The 26691-nt window shown below is 40.0% G+C and overlaps 1 long non-coding RNA gene across 1 annotated transcript; it reads left to right on the top strand.

Annotated features, from left to right (window-relative positions):
* The first annotated feature begins 2239 nt into the window (after positions 1-2239).
* Positions 2240-18652, top strand: LOC117952526. Its single transcript, XR_004658438.1, has 3 exons — positions 2240-2416; positions 3660-3661; positions 18643-18652. It is a non-coding gene; the product is annotated as an uncharacterized LOC117952526 (long non-coding RNA).
* The last annotated feature ends 8039 nt before the right edge of the window (positions 18653-26691 follow it).

Raw genomic sequence — 26691 nt, 5'->3', positions numbered from 1 at the left:
GTCCTTTGATACAGACACATTTTGGGGTCGCTCAGCACATGAGAGCAACATTTAGTATTTCTATGTGACAATTTGAGTTGCCAAGATTATGGGCCACAATGTGGAAACCATTGACTCTTTTGTTGGTATTGTATTACATGTACTGTATTTGCAGACAATATGTTGCTCTTTACAAACTATTAAAAGCCCTACACAGTGAAGAGTCACAACAACCCATCTGATACAAATAGGAATGAGTTTACAGTACACTCCAACATGGCATTGCCAAATATGGGAAAATGACTAAATACAGTATGTCTTACTATGAAATTCTGAAATGCAATATAATATAACAGTATGTTGGCTTGTTTACTGATTATGACACAAATTTGGGAGAGCAAATGTAGTGAACAATGACTAAACCAACAAGAAACCTGAGGAGGAAACTGATTCTGATAGGGCAAATACAACTTGATTAAGTGATGAGAGAGAGAAGGATAAGATGGCTTAGGAATCCCACTACCTATAAGAGGTGATGATTATATAATTGAAAACAGCTCCCCGTGGCATTGATTTTCAGAGTACTTTTCCCGAACCACCATGTTTTCTGTATTGATTGAAAACACACCATGGAAGGAGAGGTTATGCTGCTGCTATTTGCTGCTTTAAAAAATTTAAGAGTCAACAAGCTGGAGCTGCTGCCCTCGTGACTCGATACCAGATGAGCGGACGAAGATGGATGGATGGATGGAAGAGTCAACATAGTATCACAATTAAGTTTTCTGAGACTTGAGGCAGATTTTGGAAGGACAATGTCTTAAATTATGTCTCTTGATTGTATAACTTAAAGTATTGCAGGTCTGGTATCAAGAAATGCTTTGTTAAACCAGTCTAATGGAAGGTGGGCCTAATGCATCTTATCATGTTGTTTAAGCATGTGCTATTTTATTAGTTACAAATACAAATATGCCACCTTTTTCTGTAAAAAAATAAATTAAATAGGGGGTGACCTCTAGCTCACCCAGTAAGAGCGTTCGACCCTTGTGTGTCATCACCCATCCCTCTCCCCCTTTTATGCCTATCAACTCTAGTAAAGGGGGAAAAGCCCCAAAGATGTATATTTTATTTTCAAAAAGACCACAAAAAAAACATTGCAATTAAAGTAGAATGCAAGACAGAAAACACTACAGAGTGTTAATCAGTGGGAAGCCAGTGAGGGACTTACTCGCGTCTCGGTTGGTTGCAATGCCTGCAGAGGGTAGTTGGACGCGGATCTCCGCATATGTTTTACCTTGGTGGTGAATCTGCCTGCCATCAGGTCAAAAGAAGCAGCTTGTGACTCCATATGTATGAGAGTAGACATGTGGCTGTTTGCCTTCTCACCGAGCCAGCAGCACGGATTAGCTATGCAATAATTCACCACTCAAAACTGTGAGCAAAGGGGTAAAAAACGTCATATCTTTCATCTTTCCTACACTCAATACACAAATATTTGTTTATTAACAGCTGTTTGTTTGTACATTTTAACAGAAATTGTCCGTAGAACGTGATTCACAGTTGTATTTCTGTTTAGTTTCATTTCGAATTGCGTTATGGGACATTTATCGGTTTCCGACAGCTAACGTTATGAGCTATTCACAATGGCATTGTTGGAAATTATAAACCAGATTAGCAAGAGCAAAAAGCACCATAAAGCAACTAAAGTCTATGTATAAGCATCCAAAGAGCACCATGTCAAAGGACTTTTAAGAGTGTCATCATTGCAACAAAACAAATTGTGACAAACATTGTGTTTTTAAAAGAAAAGTCATAATTTATCTCACAAAAAGTGACGTTCAATATTTTGATTAACTTTCTATGAACAAGATTTATGTTTAAATAGTAAAAAGAGATTTGTAAAGACAGATCTCCTATTCGAGAACATTGTGTGCAGGTTTTACGCTCTGGTCCCTGGCCCCTCCACCCTATGGTTGTTGTCTCAGCTCAGAGCCCCCAGGCCAGAGTTTCCGTGTAATTACCAGCACATGGTTACCCAGGAGGCCCAGAATCAGTCTGCCACTCTTTGATCCTAACTGATATTGAATGGCATTTACCCCCTGGAAAGAGACAAACCTGTTTCTTTGGCTCTGTGAACAGATGGCAACAGGATGGTGCAGGGTGTTGCTATTATTCAAAATATCTCACAGAGAATGTGGAATGCCAGAAGGCTTTTTTACCCAGCAGGAGGGCTGGAAGAGAGATCACAAATATTGCTTGTTGGAGGCGTTTCTAGTTATAATATAATACGTAAAGATGTGTATGGGTCATTTTGACACGAAAACATTTCATGAATGACATTTGATGTTTGAAAGTCTCTAGGTTTTGACATAAATGCAGACAGAAATGTAATTTAAAAAATAATAACTATCAAATGTTGCACCTGTCAATACGGAAATATGTAATAATGATAATAACTATTTAGTTGTCAACACTTCCAACATTGTCTTTGCTGTTTTCAAATCAATAAATATTTATGTTTGAGATGAAGTGTTCTACTGCTTGAGTGCAGTAAATGTGTGGAAAAAGAGTGATCCAAATCATGTGATGTTTTTTTTTACAGCAGCAGCGTTTCTGGTGTGCAAAGACAAAGAAAATGTCACGCGGCCGCTACGCAACTGACACGCAACAGACACACCACGCTTACACCACACAGGCAGTGTCATCAGAGAAACAAAACCTGGTATCGCCGATTCATCACTAGTAGTGTACCTGTAACAAGCATCTCAGTATCACTAACAATATCCACATTCACATTTAGACAAAAAAAATTATATGTCCAGCTACAAATAGCTTAAAGTTAGAAAGGAAGTACAAAACGAGTTGCTATGGAGATGATACGTTGCATTAGTGTGAACTGGCAGGTTTCAGAACGTCGCAGAACTGGGCTAACACTTAAAACTGTCAAACTCTGAGGACACTTTTTTCAGCTTTCAACCTTTGACATTTTATGGATGAAAGTTTTTTGTTTTTTTTCTCAAGTCCTGTCAGACTGAAACCTAAATGTTTTCATGTGACTGGCAATTCTGCTCACAACCTGTGTTAACACTCCTCAGATGTCAGCAAATGAAAATTTGATACTAATGTCAAATCTCAACTAATTCATTCCCTACCACTTCTCTTGGACTGTCTCATGGCAGTTTGCGAAATGGTGACGTTATTTTGACCTATTGGTCCGTCAACAGGGACATGATTTTATTGTTTATTTCGTGGGGTCACCACAAAATGAACAGGCGGCGCCGGGACACGATCTGCGGCCTCTGGGGGACGCGACCACTGGGAAATAAAACGGAACTTGCCGGTGGACGGACAACCACACGTGGGACACGCTGCAACAACTGGACGGTTGTGGTTAGGAGAAGAAGAACGGGGAAAGATGGCCGCCAGGATACGATCCAGGGTCTCCGGAGGACGCAACAACAGGGAAAGGAAATGCCACACGCGGTAGGCGGTGGCAACAATGGCCGCCGGGCCACGATCCGCGGTATCAGGAGGACGCAACACTGTGGTAATGACACGCCACACTACAGCAGACAGACAGCCCCACGCTGGACATGCTACAACAACTGGACGGTCATGGTTAGGAAAAGATCAACCGGGAAAGGAACCGTCACTGGGGTTTTCAATACTACTTACTACCGTAGTCGTGCTTTCGATTGAAATACATTAGTTTAACATTCCTTCTCACCACCAAAATGAGAAAATATTGTCCCTGTACACGAATAAATAGATTTAATAACATCACCATTTCATGGACTGCCCGGAAGCAGTGATAATTCTGCTTGAGGAGATATAGACGTTGGGCGCTCCACAGACAAAGACAGGGGTGTCACCCTGTTGGGGAGAGACCCATAGAAAATGTCTTTTTACAGGGCCCAGAACTTTTGGCTACGCCTCTGGACAACGGTGAGCAGAGGAGGCTGTCCACAGAGAGATGTCCATCGGTAGTTTCTCTGATCTGCTTTGAAAGAATCTGATGACGTAGTGTTAAAGACCTGAAATCCGTGTAAGGAGCTTGGTTGGAGAAGGTGGATGGGTCAATCAACACCGTGTTTCACTAAAACTCCCACCACAATCTTTTCCTTAACCTAACTGTCCCGTTCATGCGCCACATGTGAGTTAAATGTACATCCCCACCAAGCGCATCTAAAAATGACGCTAAAGGACAATGTTTGCGTCAATAACAAACCAAGCGTCGCTTTTTAAACGATGGGAGTGAGAACATGTGTGGATGTCCCCGCTTTGCTATGCAGACACTGCTAAAGGATCCAAGTCGGCTCTTGTTTGTGTGTCTGATTAATTCTTTAGATACTTGCTTTTTTTTTCCTATTCAACAATGATGTATTGGTCCAAAGCAAGGAGGATTGGAATGGCCACTGTAAACAAAGCGGTCATTAGGTCAAGCCCCAGTTGTAAACATCAGTTTATTTATTGTTGTAGTAGTTATTAGTACAACGAGAGGTCATCCAGATTGGGTTAAACATCAGTTTATTGATGAGTTTGTCATGTTTTGCCTGCTTGTGACCACTGGACTTGAGGAGATCATGTTGTCATAGGTATTTGGATTGAATCATGTTCTAATAACATGATCCTTTATAGATAAAGGACTAAAAAGAATTATTAATGATGGATCGGACAGCCTCTGCTTTACAGGCACTGTGCAGGGATGATGGATTTGATGAACGTATATGTATATTTTCTTTCTACTTCAAACATTTAAAAGACAATTACTTAAGATAATTACTACATGCCTGCATCGTTTCAGCAGTACAGCCCAATTGTTGGGGTCATTGTTTACTGCCCAGAGTTCAGATGCGAGAGCCCAGAGGCAATTACCCTCCACACTGACACTTCCTCCACATAAAAGAACACTAACTGAGCAGATGTTAGGATGTTGGAGCCAAATTGATCAGTCTACCTTTCAAACACAAAAGCAGGTTCAGCAGGACAGGAAACTGAGAGGACTCAGGCCAAAGCCAGACTCCGTAGTCTCACTTATGCGATTAGGCAGATACAAGACCGCATATGATCAGGTCCCCAGTGAATCAGATACGGCCCTGCTGCTGCAGAGCAACTTTTCAATGACTCAATATGAAGCTCTAAAGAAAGCATGCATCATAACTCACATTGAATAGTACCACCTTGGATTCACCAACAGTTTGCTTTTGTGAGTGTTCCACTAGCGGTTTCTATGGTAAACTTTTCCAAGACCTCGGATGATAACTAATCAGTTTGACGATGCAGGGCTTTTAAGGGATTAGCATATATTAGCTATAGAATTTGCATTCTTTAGTAAAAACAATCACTAAGCCATGAGGAATGTTACTCCGTGGGCCTGGGATATGGTCTGGGATGAGGATCAGCACCTTTAGATCTGAGGCCGTGGTTCTCAGCAAGAAACCGACGGAGTGCCTACTGTTCAACATGTAACAGGTTCACAGTATAAGAGAAACAAATGACCAAAATGTATGTGAGTCAATTACCACCCATAGGCCGACACTGATAGTTAGGTAGTTAGGAGGTGCCATATTGCAACACAATAATGGTATTTTGTAAATATTCACAGTGTTTGTGTGTGTGTGTGTGTCTATATATTCATACACATTGCAGATTAAAATTTAAAAAAGTCCACCACATCATGTTGTATATTGTTGTATATTATATAATAACAACAACACTGTTGGCGCATCCACATGACTCAACCTTTGGTGATTTTGCACCTACCCCACCCGTCCTCCACGCAGTTGCTAGCATTGTTTATCAAGTCAAATCAAGGATCCAGAAGAATAAAAAACTATGATGGTCTCATCAGACGAGGTTATGTTAAGGTAATGTTTATGTCCTCTTTGTCTCCAAAGCTGAAAGTTGCTGTCGTCCTTTCCCAGCGGTGACGTAAACACCATCGCTCCGTCGCCAGACCATGCCCTTACAGAGATACTTTTGTGGAGCTGCGTAATTAGCTTTGTATCAACTCATTTGCAATGGCTTAAATGTAATGGACGTTAATTAATATAGAATAGTCGCACCCTATAGCTTTAAGCTTGTTGGTAAACTTTTTGGTTCCTGAATGGAACTAAATGATTGTGTGATTTAAAGCAGTCAAGAATGATGTGACTTTCTGGAAAACGAGAGATTTTGAAGAACAACTCCTTAATAGGCTTGCATTTGCTTTATGACCCTATTATGGTTTGCAATCTTTTCCATTTCCTCATGCTGAATTGGGTTATAAAAGTGACATAAATGTATACCAGAGCTAGAATAATATATTCCCCAAACAGTAATAAGAACAAGGAGATGCAGATGTAAACACCGACAGCACAAATACTGGAGTACTCAGCAGAAATGCTGCAAAACCCAATAATGGTAGTGTGATTAGGCTGGCAAACGCAGGGCTTTAAGCACTTTAATTAGACCGATGGCTGCTTTCGTGCTATCATCTGCTGCCGATGATACAGCCTTAATTAACCCATTTAAAAGCAGTGGGTCGTATTTATGTCCACAATGAGCCTTTCCAGTGTCAAAGGAAAACACATCATTGGAATGATGTTATCCCCAACAGGTCGCTCTTTTGATTATCACACTTCTGTTTCCGCCTGAACACTTTCACAAGATTAAAGTCAAGCATGATAAGTTGTTCTCATTTATCACAGAAACCTGACAATCTGCAGGTTGACATCTTATCTCATTCATACAGGTAGTGCCAAAGACTCTAAAAATAATGGCCGCAGCATCAGTGAAGTCATCCAATGTTCTGTGGACTGCTGTTTTAGAGGCCGTGGGTGCTTTTTGCCTAGGCATCGACCAATTATCAAGGCCGGAATTTGGCACCACTGAGTCTCACTTAGCTTACACACATTTTCAAAACTATTTCTCCTTTTTTTCAAAATTCTACACACAATTCCCAAAACTCACAACTCCTTCAAAATGAAGCACTGCATTCAAAATGAAGCATTTGCATCAAATGGTAAACACCTTTTTCATAATAGTACATTTTTCAATATACCATGTACACAAATCTAAAGCTCTTTTGTCTTTCATAGGCTCATATCTACTGTACATTTAGAATGTTCTCGAGTAAAAGTAATCAGATGAAAGAGGCACTTTGTGCAAAACAAAGTCTGATTGATTCATAATGTTGTAATACTCAATAAATAGCTGCCTATTCTCATTTCTGAAGGTTTGAATTAGGGACATCACTGTAAAGCTACTCAAGATTGGCTTGTGTCATGGTCAATCCGTGGTAGATCACATGATAAATAATCTCATTAGAGATGGCTCTCCTTTCTCTTATTCCCTCCTCCTCCTCCTCCTCTTGTTCTTTGTGTTTTGCTGGCGTCCATTGTTCAAAACAATTGATCTGACCTTTGACCTACTGTATAGTATAGGCCTGTACTAAAGTAATGATTGATTAGTGTTCAGTTAAGCACAATGGGTTTGGGTGTCCTGGTAGCTCACTTGGAGGAGCAGGAGCCCATATATAGGGGTGTGCTCCTCGGCGCTGTTAGATTGTTGTGTCTTAGGAAGAGAATTGTGTCTACTGTTTTGAAAAAAGTGTTTCATGCAATTGAAAACTGAGTGAAAGGCTGAGAAATAGCTTATGGTTTTGAAGATTTGGTGTGTAGTTTTGCACTTTGAGTGAGAAGTTTCAAAATTTGTAATCCACCCCACCCACAACACTATATGATTGGCTAGATATTACAAGAGTAATAGCCAAACAACATTCATCAAAAAAGTAGATAATACGGATTACTCCACAAGATTAAAATAACAGGAATATAACAGATGCTGGTAGGGTGAAAAAAAAGCCAAGTGTAAACATAGCCTTAAAAGTCCAATGACATAAACATTTCACTTTATAAGGTTTTTTAACATTAATATGCATTCCCCCAGCCTACCTATCTGGAATCCTGCTTCTTATGAGGTCATAAGGGGCAAGGTTACCTCTCATTTCTCTGCTTTGCCTGTCCAGAGAATTTGGCACCATGTCATGGGACCTTTAAGCCTCCTGCTCCTGCAGCAACATTTTGAAAAGCTGGTTGCTGTAGACTTGAGGTTGAGCGAATGTCATTCACAATTTTGATTACTGTAGCAATTGTTGCTTTAATTTCACCGGATAGTTTGGCACATAACACAGTCTGATGATTGATGCAGTGTAGTCAGTTAAATGTCACATGTTCTCCTATAAGACTTGCAGACTTACCTAGCTCCCGACAATTCTTTCCAAAGACATTTACCACAGCCACTGTCAACCACTCTTCTTAAAAAACTCCCAATTTCTTCTTCTATGTCTTCTCTGATTTCTTTCTTAGTCATATTAAATACTAAACTGAATCATTGTTTTTTGTATTTTAACAAACAAAAGTAATTTCATAAATCAACTTGTCTCACTGTTCTTATTTTCCCAAGGGATGTTGTTTTTCTTCCATCTACCACATACCCTATTATGCTCGTAAGCAGCTGTGTATAAATGCAAAAAAGCTGATAACGTTTAGAAGAAAATGAAAACTGCTAACTGCCAACCTGCTAGGATCCCTTACATTTATAAGGCAGATGTAAGATGGATAAGACAGATGCAATTAAAAATAAAAGCTTTCATGAAAAGTTGTGTCAATCAAACCGCTCTCAAAAACGCATCACCTCTGCGCCGTAATAACCACCCACGGTGTATGAAAGGACCCTCATTGCAGGCTGTAATTTTTTCAGATCATGCTATAACATGATCTGGGATCGTGCAGCTCCGTGCTCCGCCGTCCATTCCCACCAGATCCAGATTTGTTGCGGAACGGCTGCCGCCATGACTGTCGCGAATTCATGTATGATCGCGCGATATAACAGGATCTAGATTCTATAAACAGAACCACAAATCCTCTGTTCTGTTGACTTTAGGCCTGTCTCCGTTTGTTATGACGTTTTTAAGGTGTACTGCAGGGAAATATGATCCGCCGTGAGCACAGTGTGTTTTATTGAGAAAATTAACCAGATGTATTTTCTTCTGTGCTCGAATTCCTGTCCCGCACTGTCCGCCCTGTGCCCTTTGGTGGAGCAGTTGGTGGAAACCCGGGGTAAGGCCTATAGCTAGTTTGCATTGTGCAGTGAAATGATTATGGCCAAGTATAATTCCTGTCTTTGTTTTGTTTTAGAACATCTACAGTTTCTCGATTTCATACTCCCATTTACCTAACAAACACAGAAAAACTATTTAATTAGAAAAACCTTACTTTATGTACTGAATTGTCAGAGACTGAATAATACAGAACAAATACAAAACAAAAAAAGGCTAGTATGTGAAATAATAAAGTTTGTTTAACAGCACCACCAATGCATGTTCAACCCTAATGTAATGAGACAGGTTCAAGGAGAACTGAGTTACTTACAGAAACTGCCTGCGGAGTAACTGCAGGGGAAAACAATGGTTTAGAGCTGAAACAGTGTACCTGATTTTACTATTATTACAGGCGACTTTCATGAAGTAGGCTGAAAAGGTTCATAGAAGGCTATGTAGATGAACTAAAAAATAACAAGAGCTTTTAAGCTTTCAGACAAGTGAGACATAACTCCAGTGATGGATCAAATGGCTGTGTGATATAAATGCAGATGCTTGCACTGACGAACCCACAGGGAATTACCCCCTAACTCAGCAGTTCCCCTCAGCTGTATAGAGCTTTACGCTACAGTCACACATGCTACAAGAGACAGAGACAAAGTGACAGGCTATCGTTCATTGTCAATGGGAGTGGCTGTTATTTTGTCCCCAGCAAGGCGGGGCCAAAATAGAAAAGAAGTCTATTTTATGCAAATACTGAGCGATGCGACAAAGCGATTGGCAATAGGAGTGAGGGCAGCGTGACAAGTTAATAAGGGGACAACTCCTACTCTTTGGAAACTTCCGGCTTCTGAACTGGTTGCAGAATTGGAATCAGCTTTCTTTAATATATACACACTGAAACACACAGAAACAATACAGAGGCAATAGCGCAATGAATGCAAAGTATGCATGAGTGACTTGTGATAGTTATTATTTTAAATGTGGAGCATAGTGCAAAGGGTGCTGAAATAAATAGTATTATGTTATTATATTACAACATGAACAGTATGAACAGCTCTGGAATTGAGAATGATGAATAAATAATAAATAATACGTGAGATATGAGAATGAGAATGATGACTAAATACTAAGTGGAATCATAAGTGGACCCAGTGAAAAGGTGCTGTTTAGAGACAGTGTTGCTGGGTTATTGACCAGAATTGAGCCTGACACTGTGAGTAAGAAGTCAGCTGTTCATCAGAGTGATGGCTTGTGGGAAGTAACTGTTCCTGAGTCTGTTGGTTTTCACTCAACCTGTAAGAAATTTAAAGGACCTAAGTACTCGTTCGTTCAACTTTTGACCTACAATTCATGGTAAACTTGCAAAAACTACAATCAAATCTGCAATTTCTTAATGACAATCAGGCAAAAGAGAAAAATGTTCCCATCTACCTCCATAGACTCCCATTTGTTTTGCACTTACACGCTATTACCCCAAGTGGAACTCTGCTGGAACTGCAACCAAATTCAATACAATGGGGCTTGATAGGGAGGGAACAGGCTCTCCTTAGACGGGCTCTACCAGCACCAAATGACAGGCAGAAATTGGCAGCTAGATATTGAACATATTTGATCATTTAGCAGCTAAATCATTTCCTTTTGGAGGTTGTGGAGACCAAAACTAGCCAGAGAGAGAGAGAGAGAGAGATAAAAAAAACATGTCTGCAAATGAACAATAATGTTGCTCCTTGAAACCTTAAATCTTTGCATGTGTAAATGCCTTGATGATAAATGATTGAAGTAGGAATCAGAGGTGCTGTTTTTGGTTGTGGACGAGCCTCTCGGTTCCTTAATGAAAAGCTTTGATTAACCCAATTTACAGTATTGCTCTGCTCCAAATAACAGAAGAAGTTAGCTTCTTCTGTTAATGTTAATTAGCTGTTAATGGAACATTTAGTGGCTGAAGAGACGGCTGTTGTGTCTTACATTCACCAGGTGGCCAGAAAGAAGAGCCTATATACTTTTTTTAGCCTCCTACAGGCCTATTCCCCTTAATATCCTGTATGTATAAAAATCAACCAAAATGACCAGTTCACGTTTGTATTCTTTTACCAACCAATCAATTTGCAGTTTACATCTATGTCTCTCCAGACTATTAAATATAAGAACTGCAGTGAAAAATGTGAATGAAATCAATAAAAGGTAAGAAGTGCATTTTTTTTTTTTTTTATCAAACGTATTTCCTACTGAATCATTTGATTAAAAAAAATCTAATCGGGTCATCCTTGAGTCCAAGTGGCTGTAATCCTCCGCCGTCTGCTGGGGCAGCAGCATCGGAGCCAGCAACACAAACAGACTGAACAAACTGATCAGGAAGGCTGGCTCCGTGATCTGCTGCAAACAGGAGACACTGAACAAACTTATCTATCATGGACAACCACCCCCCCCACCCTCACTGGTCCAACAGAGGAGCACCTTGTCTAACAACCTCCCAAAGCTGTGATGTTGCACGGGCCGATACAAGAAATCATTCCTACCACAGGCAATGCAACTTTTTAACTCTTCATCACTGAGTGGTAGATAAGACTCACAGACATCATGACTGCACAAAGTGCAACTTGCACTATATTTACATACAATATTGGTTATCTTCAGCTTTATCAATACTTGTCGAACAGTTGTACACTTTTTTTTTATCCTCAACTTGTATATATTTAAATTATTCTTATATTGTGTCCTGTTATTTCATGTTAATTCTGTATGTGTGCTGTGTGTCCAATATTTTTGCTGCTGCGACACTGGAATTTCCCATTTTTTTGGATCAATAAAAATCAAATCTATATCTATCAATCCCTCTATCTATCTATCCATCTGTCTATCTATCTATCCATCTATCTATTCGTGCCAAATTTAAAGAAATTCCCCTAAGCTGTTCCTGAGACATCGTGTTCCCCAGAAACGGACGGACAGCCTACAAACACAATGCCTCGAGCGACGGCTGTCTTCAGTGCAGAGGGATGACAAACTAGTAAATGCAGCTTTAAGCAATAAGTAAACTGATTATTAAGTGGACTGCAAAATGTTTTGCCAGCGACCGGTGGATGTTAACAGGGTTTCAACAATCAGTGTGCAGTAGGGGTTTTCTCAAAAAAGTCCTCAGAAAACACAGAAAGGGAAGTACTCGCCTAACAACCACAAGAACAGTGGTGTGTCTGGTCAGGAGGAAATTCTCGGTTAGAAAAAACACGCAGCCTTCTTAGTTGATTCAACACAATTAAACTTACCTAACTTACCTTCAGTAATGTGCTGGTTTGAACAGCTCATGTTTATGTTACGTAAATTGTAAGGTGTTATGTAGTATTTGTGTGTATGTAATAGATGTACAACACAGACAGCCCTTTTTTCTGCCTGAAACGCCTAAAATGACTTTATCAGTGATGTTACTGATTGTGCTGCCTGAGAAAACACAGCCCGCCCAGTGGCTTGTTTGAATTTGGTTGACCAATTAAAAGCGAGTGGGACAGCTGACCAATCAGAGCAGACTGGGCTTTTCGTAAAGGTGGGCCAAAAGCTCAGATGGAGCGTTTCAGGCAGAGGACCTGCAGCAATGGGCAACATGAAACACTTGTTTTTTTCTAACATCCAAGCAATAAACCCAATTTAGGAGACCCCAAGAGTACAAACATAATGCTGAAAAGGAGTATAACAGGGTCTCTTTAAGGTTAAAGATGAAAGTTTAAAAATAATGTAGCAAAGACATAAATTCATAAATTCATTTGCACATAAGGAATAAAAAAAGTGTTTAACCTTTCCCAGATCACAATAAACTTACAGCCAGAAAGATAAAGAATGACAATTAGAATTTTGTAGGAGTTTTTGAGCCCTACAAAAATGTGTGCAATGCTTCACAAAGAATGATGAAGGCATTTGGAAAAATCCCCACTGTACCTGTCAAAATGTGTCCTGCCACTCAGCGTAGGATTTTCAGGAATCATTGAAAGGAGACAATCTGCACAGAACGTCGAAACGTTTTTAAATGATTAACATTTATCAAAAAAACACATTCAACACTTCCTAACAGCCTAAGCTGACCAAAGTGCTGTGTGTCAGCACCAAGGTGCTGATAAAAACTTTAAGTGTGTGTGTGTGTGGGTGTGTGTGTGTGTGTGTGTGTGTGCTAACAATGTAACTGGGAACCAGAGATGGGAAGTAACAAAGTACAAATACTTCACTGTATTCAAGTGGATTTTTCAGATAATTTTACTTTACTATTTTTTTTTGCCGACTTTTTACTTCTACTCCTTACTCCTTGGCGCGTTACTTTTGTTTTGTACAAGAGCTCGTCCATCAGATAGTGAGTGCATGTCAGAGATTAGCGGACACCCGCCTCACACCGCGGGTGGAGCGGCGCGCCCCAGAGAGAAAAAAGTGAGAAAAAAGAAAAAGAGACTAGCTGTCCAGAGGGTAATCAGCTGAGATTGTGTGTGTGCGTCTTTGAGAAGTGTAAATCATATAACTTGTGTTATCAGTTCATTTAATCCTGTTGTTGTATTGGACTGTAGTTCTTGCACATTTGAAGATAACTAGTGATGTTGATGTGTGTGTTCTTCACCTGTTAGCTAGGTTGCACGTTGATCTTAATGAACCGTTCAAGCAGTTTCACCAGCTTTATTTGCATGACTTTGTTTTTACCCAACTTCAGATAGTTCGATTGACAAGTGGATGGAAACTTAGGTATCATCCTCGGCCTTATCTGAGAGAGACGTAGGCATCAAGAATGACTCCTGGTCAGTGTGCTGCATAACTCTTCTTAATTGTCTATTTATTCATATTTTATCCCTCATTTTCTTTCCAAAAGCCATATTTCAGCACACACAGATTCATGGAGATTCCTTTAAGTGTTAAGGGGAAGATTAAAAAGAGGGATTTGTGAATTCTCACAGAATCACAACTGAATTAATTTCTTACTTCTCAGAATAGTAATAACCTAGAGTCCCAGTCTCTTTCACAATCATATTCTGTATGGGATGTTTTCTATTTAAAATGTAGTCAATAAAATATAAAAAGCCTTTTTTCCATGTCCACTGAAGTTTCTCGGTGTGCACTCTAGGAACAGTGAGTGGTCCAGGTAGCTTTGTATAAAAAATAGTTGCCATTTGCAAGGCTACTTTGACTTTTATACTTTAAGTACATTTCCAAGCCTGTTCTTTGTTACTTTTACTTGAGTGAAGAAGTTAAATTAGTACTTCTACTTTTACCAGAGTATTTTTCAACACAAGTATCTGTTCTTCTATTTAAGAACAGGAAGTAAGTACTTTTGCCATGTCTGCTGGAAACCACCGGCCAGTGTTTCCAGACTACGTATTCCTGGAGGCCAAAGTGCTGATCCCATCCCCTTCACCAATCTCAGATGCTTTGCTGCGTTGCTTCTTTTTGACAACATGCTCATCCCATTGGTGGTTGAAATCACACACACTCATACACCACCAATCTTGCCTTTCACAACCCATTGACATTTTGTTTGCATTTCCCTTTAATTATTGCCAGTTGGCGTGCATGTCTCTCCTTTGTTGTGTCCTGCGAGCCGGTCATAGAAATCCCCCTGAGGTTGTTTTCCATGTTAAAGTTTTTTTGGGGGGATGGGGGGGGGCGTTCCTTATCCAAAGTGAGGGTCGAAAGGACAAAAGGTCAGTTGAAAGGACAAAAGGTGTCATATGTTCTACGGATTACATAAAGAGTAAATGTCCATGAGGCAAATTTTTGATATTGGGTTATGTTAGTAAAAGTGGCTTGTCAAAGCACTTAATTATTGTAGTCAAATGAGCACCATGATTTTTAATACTTGAGTGTAACAACACACAAATAATGTTTTTTTTTTTTTTTTTTTTTTAAGTGGAAAGGAAACTTGTGATCATGGAAAAATTGCTCAGAATCATGTATGTTGAGTTTGTCAGCTCTGCCTGCCTCATTCGCATACTGAGATACGATTACAATATGGGAAAAACAAAGATTATAAGAACTTATTAATACCAGGAATAAATACAAAGAACTACAAGATGACCTTATCCAGAAAACATCTTGATGCAAACATCTTGTTAAAACCAGGTGCATATGGGGTAAGCTTTGTTTCCGTCATCACTCCGATGTCAGTTGTTTGCAAAGGCCACTTTCCCTGAATGTACAGAGCAGATTTACCATGTGGACCTCATGTTTCTTTTGTCTCCTCTTCATGTCCTGTGATGGATACATACTTCATGCCTTTTTTATATCGCTGCCAATCTTTAATGAAACGGAGAGTCAAATGCTACAAACTGCAAGTATTTTTTGTGTTATTGCCTATTTTTTTTGCACATAATTCCTGTTTTTGGTACCACACACATCCAAGCTTCAACGTCTGAAAAATACAAAATGCTTTTACAGCTACTCTTGCTTCATATGCTAGCCCACCCTCATCTGAATCTTTCTCATCAGACAAGTCTACTTTTATTGCTGTTGACACTCCTCCGCCCACTCTGCACTATATTTTACGTACTGCTTGAGCTCCATCCCCTACCATTGTGCCGATTTTTCACCTTCCTCCATCAACTTAAGTCAAATTCCCTCCTCTTCTGGTTCAGTCGCCCACTTACCTCTCTTGATGTGATTTTCCACACCCATGTCAGTCTTTATAGTGTTGCTCCACTGGGACCCATGAGGCGTGTGATATATACACATATATATATATGTAAGGGGAATGCATTGACAGAGGTGAACAACAGGCCATTCCAGGGATCCATATTTCTTGTTCCCAGAGGAGCAGGTGGGAGGGAACATCAGCACAGTCCCTTTGAAACCACGGTTTGCGTGCACTCAAGGTAGCATGAATAGGTCAGCACAGATGTCATTGCATGCGCGTGTGTGCCTGAGTGTGATTTCCCGGACCACATGTTCATGCTTAACTTCCTCCACATCTGTGCTGGCAACAATAGCAGCTCGCCCCACTGGAATAACCGCGGCCTGTCAGGGCTCATCAGACACGTCCTAAATTTAAATGATGTGGGCGCCTCAGACCACAGCCTCGTTTCATTGCTTTGTGATGGAACCCAGTCACCTTTGACCTGCACAATCAACTCCATTTTCTGCTAAGGAAAACGTGCGGATCCACTGACCACCTCCATGAAGTCTAACCAAATTGTATTCCCTTGGGTGTCGTTACTGTGATGAAGTCATATTTATGTGCTCTGGGCTTGATTACATGTGAGCACACAGCACACAATCATAAATTTCATGTTCTCTATTCATTGTCTCCTGTTCATGTCAGGATAATTCAAACCAGTTGTAAGGACAAAGAGGAATCCACACATGAAGGAACGCATTCATTCCATCCACAAGCATTTCAACAGACCCACAAGTCTGTCTTATATCAAATAGTAGTAACGTTTTCATCCAAGTTTCATGCAGATGTAACACTGCACTTCCAGAAACTCTTCAAAAGAAAACGCAAGTTAAGGCATTTCTTCATATGTCTGTTATGTGAATTTTAGGAGTTGGGCCCATTGAGATAAACAGTTGGTAGCACTAATCCTGCAGTCAGGTGTCATTAAACCTTTGCAGACAGTACAGTGTATGTGTCCTTCTTTTTCGGTCCTAACTAGGTATGGGTCTTGAGATGCGCTTTTATTAGAACCCAGTTAAAAATTTCTCAAAACCCGAAAATGAATAAGGGCCGAGGTTCTAAAAATAGATAAGTGCGCCAACCGGAAAAAATTTTGACGTCCACCGTGTGTGCGTAAAGACTCAGTTCCCCACCACAAATCATACTAAACATAACACAAATCTGTGCTTAATCAGCTTGGTAACCCTGTGAGCCCGACTTGTTGTATACGACAACAAAACGTTGTCTTTGTGCAATAAATCCAAAACTGTTCTTACAAAATGTATACACTTTATGTCCATAATGAATGAATTTTCAGTTGTTTATCGTTGCTAGCTTTGGTGCTTACGGCCATTTAGATTTTCCCATGATGCTCACTGGAGACCATGCTGACCAATCAAAAGCTTGTTGTTACGTCTTGTCAACCAATGAAAGGCTGGTCCGTCATTGCAGATGAAACAAAGACTGTACATAGTCAAGAGGAATCACCCCGAGGGCAGAATAGTTACAGATATCAACAAAAGTTGTCAAAAATACCTTTTAGGGCTCAAAAGGTTAAAACAGCGACAGAGACCGAAGAAATCGAACAGTCACAGACACAGTTTTTGCATCTAAAGCAATTATATTTCTGTAAAAGATTTAGAAATTGTCGTCTTATCTTTCCACCAAATAATAGAAAAGCATCGATAAAGACTCATCTTTGAGAATTGTTAAAAATTCTCAAAGATGGAATCAAAATGAACAATCCCCATACCTAGTCTTAATATGCTTCGTTGATATTATGTTTATGCTTTGTGTTGATTTTTTATGTTTTATATTGTGAAGCGACAGATTGTCCCTCTGGGATAATAATGTGTATTTTATTGTAAGAAGCTGCAATAATATGATATGATTTAAGAGCGTCATTTAAACCCCTTAATGAACAGAAACAATGTGGAAAATGTAAAATAAATATGACATTCATGTTCATTACATGTATTCACTTGAGAAAAAGGTTACAGTCTCCTAATTGCTCCTCACAGATGACATGTTTTCGTCTGTTGGCATTTTCCGCCTCTCCAGTAGAAGACGGAGTGTTGAGTTCATGATGGATTCGATTTAGTTTGTTTCATTGCACTGTCAAACTCATTGACACAGCTACTTTTGTACATCACACAAGAAAAAAAACACCTTTTCAATGATATTGCAACTTGTCTTTCAGATTTCTGCTCTGCTTTTTCAATCACAGTTGCGTATAAAAATAGTTGGATGGAAATACATTTGGTGACGACTAAAGGATGATGGTTTTCCTCAGGTAATTATTAACATACAGTAATGTATTCCTCATGTTTTATAGATCTAACTACCTCAACATAGGAAAAGGAGCATGGTTCCAAACCAGCAGTGCCCTCACAATATTTAACCATCATTTCAGCTTAAATGTTGTGTGTTGTCCGGCTCTGTTGGACCCGTATTCCATGTTTGCTAAAAGAAAAATCATGCTATCTATAATTTTTTCTAACTCAAACTTATAGGCCTTGGCTCATTTTCTGTAAAGAACATGAACAATAACGTGATTAACAAATTAATTGTTACAAAATTGTTACATTTCAAGCACTTTCACCTGTTGGGACTACGTTCTAAGAAATAAGCACCACTAATGTTAAAAAAAAAAATTTAATAACTGAATTTTCTTGTTTTCTCACAAAAAAAAATATCATCTATGTGATCTTACGATGGTAAATCACAAATATGAAGCATAAATGATGTACTGCATATATCTTTGCTATTTTAGCTAAAAGAAACATCTGTTAGGTATTTGGACATACAATTTTATGTCTGTATTGATTTAAAAGCCTAATACCGCGGTGGGTTCACCTAACCCGGGGACATTGATTGTGTAACAAAAATAAGAACACCACACAAGTACTAAAAAAGCAAAACCAAATATTTCATTTGACTTCCAGGGTGTCTGGGGTGTTCTGGTTAGTGTAGCCTATGAAGCACAGCACACCTTGTAAATCTGTTAAACTGTTATGCAGTGCTATAAGAGGGGGAGGTAAGGAGTGATTAAGAAAGATGGAGAACAGCAAGTTATTTGTATTTTGTTTTTTTGTGATGGCCTAGACGTCCCTGTTGAGCCAGCTGGGTAACAATCCCTGGAATTCTTCCTTTCTCATCCAGGCTGTTCAAAGATCAGTCATATGCCTCTTTTATTTCAGCAGAGACGTGAGACTAGAAGACAAATATTCTCCTTTTGTCACCTATGACAATGTCTGTCTGTTTTCTTCAGACTAAGAAAAACACACACACACACACACACACATGCTGAGTCATTCCGACACCACATGCCAACCAGTGAAGGAAATGTTGTTCTTTTGTTCATGTGTCTCCAAAAAAACAAGAAAAACAAGCACTTTGCACGTATTAAAAGCTACCTATAATTTACTCTTCATTGTGTGATTTTCCATTAAAAGTGAGTTTAACACATTTGAAGTAAAATACTTTCAGCTCCTCGGTGTTGATTAGAGTATAATGTCCCACTGAATGGCATCATTTTCTGCCTGGGTTGTTTCAGATGAGCTAGAGAGCGCTGGTATTAACTGGGATGCTCCTAAAAAGGATTTCCAAATCTTTTATTAGGCATTTTGTTCCACCGTGTTTCCAGCAAGAATTTTGAATAATGCACGTTGAGTGACATAAAAAGGAAAACAGTCTTGGAAAGTTATAATTTGTATTAAGTCTTTGTAGTCCTATTACCAGACTCTCACCCTGGGATTGCATCTTTTAAAAGCAAACACCACAACTTCACAATTGCTGATTCCACAGTGCTTAATACTCCAAAAAATGTAGCTGGCTGAGAGGACTTTATTCAGCCATAAATATGCCAAAGAGTTCAAAATGGCCAGCAAATATAAAAACCTCATATTAACTGAACTAGTGCTGTGCCCATTGGGTGCGTGCGCCTGCTTGAAACGGGACGAAGAGGAATCTCACTCATTCATTTGGGCACGGCTGCAGCTCATCTAGAGATTTGGCGTGTCCTCTTTTTTTTCATCTAGCCTCACACATCCAGGCAGCGGCGTGGCCCACGCAAGGGGCGCAGGGAGCTCTACTCAGACTGCTTAGAGAGCCGCAACAGAGCACAGCCAGAGAAATGTATGCAACCGCCGTTGATGTGTCAAAGTCAGTTCCCCCTGTTTTCCTCCTGTTAAAATGTGTACCAAACCTTAACCCGAACCACAGAGTGGAGTATATAGTGTTAATGCTTGGTTAGGGTTAGGTAGATGGGGAACAGATGAAAACAGAATTCAATACAACACCGACAAAAATCAACGTGCTGGAGAGCCCCACAGCCTGTGTGTTTGTCTAAAGGCCCTGACTGTGAAGTGGACCAAGGAACGAGGACCAAAATGCAGGAAGAAGCAGGCAAGCAGAATGAGGTAAACATCCAGAATTTTTGTTCAAAAGTGAAACAAACAGACAATCCAAAAAGCAAAAGACAAGTCCAAAAACTACAAAAAATACAAAGTCCAAATAGGTCCAGGGGGAAAAAAAGGATTAAAAAAAAGAAACAGGGAGAACCCAAAGCAAAAACCCCAAACCATAACAGTGACACACTAACCCGATGATCGGCCGTCAGACAGTCTGGCGAGGTTGGTGACTTGAGTCTGTTTGGTGTGTTTGGTGTGTTTTTGGCGTCGTCCGATGGGAGGGGCCGGCGGCTCTCATTTTGGCCGACCTGACGTGCTCGGTCAGAAGGCGGACACTGCCGGCAGTCAGACTCAAATGACCAATCGGATTGGTGGAGTGCTAACCCAGAAATGAGGAACAAGATGAGCATGACTGGAGTCTCTCAAAACCTGGCCTATTTCTCACTTCAAATTTTTTTCAGAAACACCTTTGGTGAACTATTTTAGTTAAAAATTAGATGGTATTCTTAACAAGCCGCCATGACGGTCTGGCTTTGAATTTCCCGAGAAACAAGACCCACGTGGCTGGTTAGTCCAATCAGCTGCCGTCGGCAGTCGGCATCGCTTCAGTGTGATCCGAGGAACTTTTTTTGGCCAACTCGGCGAGGCGGTCAGTCCGACATCCTTTTCTGCCAACAGTCACCGTCGGTGTGATGGCCAAATGCAGCTTCGTGACCCAGTGTCTTTATTTTCTGAGCCCACTAGATGGTGCTCTTGCTTTTAAGAAAAAGGCCTAAGGCATTGCAATTCAGTTTTTCTCAACCAATCGTTGAACAGAGAGCGCTATCTAGTGGGCTCAGAGAATAAAGACACTGGTTCACAAAGCTTCATTCTGCTATTAAAAGCTTCTGTCACTTTTCATAATATGTCTACTGACTTCCTCCTGGGGCCGCCCCATGCATCCTGTCTCACATTTACGTGGCTCGTACACAAAGTAAATTACTTTTTGTATGTATGTAGTAAAAAGAGAGAACAATCATACCTCCGGTCAAGGCCCCTAGTTTCATATCAGACACTTTTACAGTTTTACACAAAGCTTCATTTGGCCATCACTAGCTGTTGGATTGGTGTGTCAGGGCATAACGTGCGTTTGTGTATAATCATCATTTGCATATCGGGTAGACGGCACCCTTTAGCGTCTGGCTGGGACACACAGAGCAGAGCACTATGTGATATAATGTAGTACAGTATGTGCAGGTGGGAGGTGATAACAGAATGCCTAAACATCTCTGCATTAGTTGGTAAAAAACATGATAGTTGCCAAAGAAAAGAATCACCCTGTCGACCCTTCCTCCTATTTTGTACCTAATTGTTTTCCAACTGGCTTTATCATTCTTAAAACTTCTTTTTTTAAGAGAAAGGCCTAAGGCATTGCAATTCAGTGTATTCTTGACCAACTGTTGAACAGAGACCGCCATCTAGTGGGCTCAGAAAATTAAGACACTGGTTCACAAAGCTTCATTCAGCCATCACTAAGATTAGCAGATGAGTGTATACGTCTATGTAAAATAGTCTGATAAAAAGTTGATTGGAAGTTCGACTGCTGCTCAACTATGACTGACTTGTCTTCTGTCACTTTGTGCTGTAGTGACCTGTGATGCTGGTTCAGTGTACCGCCTGTTGCCCAGTGATGGCATGCCCACAGAATGACATGCGCGTCCCTCCAATATACTCATAGATTAAACTTAGCTAACGAGCACTGACAAGCACACCGTGCCACTGCGGCACACCTGTCAAAGCTGTGGCCATAAAATAAAGGAAAATGTAAGACAACAAAATAATGAAATAAATGTAGATGCAAAATAAAGCCTTGATCAAATGAGCCGGCATCCAAGGGGACAACATCTGTGAGCTGTCCCTTTCTCCACACTAGGTTGCAAAGTAATCATGGGCACATGGCACATTTCAGTTGGTGCTAAACATTATATGAAAAAAACAAAACCTGAGATCAAATATTGCTCATACGTTTTGGGGTAAGATAAATCCTCACCGGGTGGCAAATTGAGATTTGGCAGCCTCTGAGCTCAAATATTGCTTCTGGCAACTAGCACATGAGCTACAGTCATTTTCCTTCAAGTCTCTAAACAGAACATAATAAATGAAATACAGCGTGTGTATGCATTCAATATGTCATTTGGGGGAAGGATATCATACACAAAAGAACATCATATCATATGTACTGCATGGTGGAGAGATCACTATAAAACATGCACACCCCTCAACCAACTCATTCATACTGATTGATCCTTCATTGATTTGTCAAAGCCCTGTTGCACACCGTTCCGAGGAAACGTCGTTTAACCAGGAAACCGTAGCAAAACGCTGTGAACCGTTTTGGGATCGAACGTGCCCCTCATGTGTGATGCCCCATTTGTGTTTATGAGATTCACCGGTGTCTCTGTTGATTCTGATGATACTGGCTATGGTAACTTGGGTCACTTGAGTGTTCCTGGATTATTCAAGCCTGGCTGCAGAGCAGCTCTTTGCTCTTGAAAAATGCACACACTATCTAGGTTTCCATCCACTTATCTTAAGTTTGGTAAAAAAAACTCATACGAATAAAGCTGGTAAAAGTGTGTTTCTATCAAACGGCTTTAAAAGAATGAAAACCTGTACGTAAGTAAGTCACATGCTGTTTTGCAGTGAAAATGGTATATCAAATTGATTTTAGACATTTTAAGGTGTTTCCATTAATTTTTACACTAAATCGCACAACATTCAACAAACATTTGGTGAAAGTTTTTTCAGACAAAATGGATTGCGCCGTCTACCAACACATGATCAATATTGGACAAGTTATAATAGGGCTTATGTGCCAGCTGATAGGGACATATCAAGCTATAATAAGAAAACGACACTATCAACGCATTGCTATGATGATGCAAATGCAACTCGTCTTTTATTTTCCCTCCGGCACCGCTGCGAGACAACTCTTTTTTTGAGACATGTCTCGCTTTTCGAGCGTCTTCCATTTGTCCGGAGGACGTCCCATGGCTTGTCCTAACCTTCGTCGGCCATTTCCTTTGCAAGCTGCTGATAAATTAAATTCAAAAAGTCTCTCGTCTCCTTGTCTGTCCACTTCCATCTATCTTTGTTGACGCCCGCCATGTGTGCAAACAGAGTGGAAATACTGGGTGGAACAACTACTTCTTCTTTGTTTTATGGCAGTTTGCAACCATAAAATGAGTAAAACTTAATCACAATTCATTATTTATTCAGCAAATAACGTTTCCATCAGCGTTTATCGCGTAAGCCTTGTATAGCTGGAGATAAAATCCGATGAGAAATCCGTTGACTTTTACTGTTTCCATAGGGCATTTTTATTCAATATCACTTAATTTTGATACAAATGTGGGGATGGAAACATAGCTACTGTAACCAGCCAGAAATTGTTGAACATATCCAAATACTATATTGCAAAGAATATATAACCCAGAGAGAACCTTTTTTTCAGACGCTTCATGAGGCAAACCGCCCCAACTTTTCACTGTTGGTGCCTTTGGGAAAAAAACGCAGGCAAAGCATATTATAACATTAAGTTTCTCAGAGAAATTTAGTAAAGAGATTGTAGTTTTTTATGTTGTGCATTTATCTTTCGTCACACTCCAGTCCAGTTGGTGGCGGTGGTGCATTTATAAATTGGTGAGAATAAAATGCATCCCTCCTATCAAAGTAATCAATGCCACTTCACCAATAGGCCGTACATTATATGTAAAATAGAAGTATTTTAAACTAAGTAAAGCGCTGTAACGTGAACAGTTTATAGTGCGACAGAACGATTAAATCACATCGACAGTTGCTGGATGGACCAGCAGCAGTTGCTGAGCCACCAATAGATGACTGGTAGTGATGGCCAAATGAAGCTTCATGAACCAGTGTCTTTATTTTCTGAGCCCACTAGATGGCGCTCTCTGTTCAAAAAGTGGTTGAGAATATAGTGAACTGCAATGCCTTAGGCCTTTCTCTTAAATCCAAGAACGCCATCTAGTGGGCTCAGAAAATAAAGACACTGGTTCATGAAGCTTCATTTGGCCATCACTAGTAACTGGAGCCATGTGGGCTAGTGGAGTTTAGAAAGAAAAGGTGAGCACCGTGCAGCGATGACGGTGAAGTTTAGGAACCAAAACGACTAGTTAAGTTCAAGGAAAATATCATAGTTAAAACAAGCTCCAGGAACAAACCAGTGTTTCCTGAGTGAAAATGTTTTTTTTTGCCACGAAGTGAATTCCACTCTCCGGCTAGAAGCTACTTAATTCATTTGCAAAACCTATTGCATTTGATTTCCTTCCAATATCCACTCCTGGCACCCAAACCAAAAACTAGATCTTGGAAAACAAATTGGCATGTATTTTTGTAACAGATTTCTTTTTTTAAGTCATACTTTCAGACATTTGAAGTTTCTAGGCACATTTCAATATTGTTATGTATTCTGATAGGAGGCAGGTTTGTGAAATGTTGGGGAAGGCACTTGAAAAATATAATCTACAATCAGCAAAAGTAATTAGTTGCATTTATCATGGCTCAGACAGCTATGACAAAGGTGAAAGAACTAGTATAAAGCGGCCTCACCCACACGCATATCTACTGCATGTAATTGTTGTTTTATAAAAAGACTTTACTGTGTTTTAATGAGCGGCCAGCCTACAGATTTAGATGTATTTGCTGACCTTTTAACAGCTAGCTTATCCCTGCTGACCCCATGTAGCTCTCCAGTAGTCACACCACCACACCAAAGCAGCGGGGTTAATTCACCGTCCAACTCTGACTAACACTAGGAGATTTCTGTAGACAAGTAGTAAGGCAGCTTTTATTTGTGTAGTACTACAAACTACTATTTTTTGGGCCTGTTATTGCCACTCTTCATTCTATCCCAAACCGGTTGTCAGACACCGCCTACCAAGAGCCTGGGTCTGTCCTAGGTTTCTTCCCAAAGGGGAGTTTTTCCTCGCCACTGTCGCACTGTTGCTTGCTCTGGAGTGAACTACTAGAACTGTTGGGTACTTGTATATTCTGGAGTGTGGTCTAGACCTACTCTATCTGTAATGTGCCTCGAGATAACTCTTGTTATGAATTGATACTATAAATAAAATTGAATTGAAAGTGGCTAGCTTGCTTACTTAAAATTGGGCAACTTACGGGTTTGCCTATTAATCCTCGTTTTTGCAGAAGCTAGCAGCATTCCCACACTTTCAGTCCCTTCACCAGGTCAATAAAGGTCAGGCAATTCATTTTTTTAGCCCAGGTTTTTGTCTCCAATAATGTCACTATGGGGACAGACCCTGCATCAAAAGACAAATTATCTGGTCACAACTTAACACATATTACTCTGACCACACACCTCTGCCATAAAGTGTGTGTTAAACAAAAACTGGTTGAGATGTCAAGAACTTAATTATTTCCTTCACTCTGAGGTTTGCGTGCAGATTTGATAAAAATTTTTGACAGGAGAAATAGGGCCAATGTGGTGCCCCACATTCACAAGGGAATTGTATTAAAGTGTTCATATTATGCTCATTTTCAGGTTCGTAAATGTGTTTAGTAATGCAACACTATAATGAAGCTAAGTGTAAATTCTTTCAGGTAGACTTCACTGCCTTTCTTACTTATGTCCTAAACTGATCAGCTGTTTTGAGGCTTTACTTTCAGTTAAACCAATCAGTATTGGCCATGTGTTCCCAAGCCAATCACAGCGAGACATCCCTGCTTTAAATCTGTTCTCTCCTCTGCTGTTGTCAGTTGTCATATCAGGAAGAGTGCGACCCTCCTCCTCCTCTTCTTCCTCCAGTCATTTTAACTCATCTTCATTTGTTTAGACTCCATGGGGGATATGTCTGGGTTTCCATAACCCTTTAAAAGATTTTGTACGGTGGAGTCTAAGTTCCAAAGACTATGTACACTTCATATTGTTGTACATTTCATGTGCATATGTAGCTTTCTAATAAAGTGTTGCATACTGTATCTGCAACAAAGTCTCTCCTGATTGAATATTTGTTGTTGTGCACATTGCTGCAGCTCCTCTTTTCACCCTAAGTGTTGAGCTCTCTGTTGTATATACATAGTAAGGCATCACATTTTTGTTCCATCTTTGTTGGGAGTTGCACATGCTGAATGACCAGGTCCGCTCTACTAAACATGCAAGTCCCGCATTATTTTGCGCGGAAATCAGCCATTAATGCGACCCCCGCATAAACTTTGGACTTTGGCTGATTATGCATTGAATTATGCAATCGCATAATCACGTTTTTTTGGAGGGATTGAATAGATCTCTTTGGAGCATTTTGTGTACAGTGTTTTCTGTTGAAGATATCAAGTTCCTTTTGGAAACCTATGACATGCACAAAAAAGATATACAACACAATAAAAGGAAGGGAAAAGCTAAAAAGCATAAAGTGAGCACTTTAATAAAGGAAAATGTATGCCTGCTTTAGTCCATGTACAGGTAGCTGCAATCCTACAGCAAGAATTTAAGAACTCTTTTATACATCAGTCTATCCTGTTGTTATATCAAAATGAGTGTGCTTCCAATTAAGATCTGGACCCAAAGAAATCAAGTAACATGTTTCTTT

This window comes from Etheostoma cragini, chromosome 11 (genome assembly GCF_013103735.1).
Source record: "Etheostoma cragini isolate CJK2018 chromosome 11, CSU_Ecrag_1.0, whole genome shotgun sequence".
NCBI lineage: Eukaryota > Metazoa > Chordata > Actinopteri > Perciformes > Percidae > Etheostoma > Etheostoma cragini.
The sequence above is the reverse complement of the archived record's forward strand: the minus strand, read 5'-3'. Positions and strand labels throughout refer to the sequence as shown.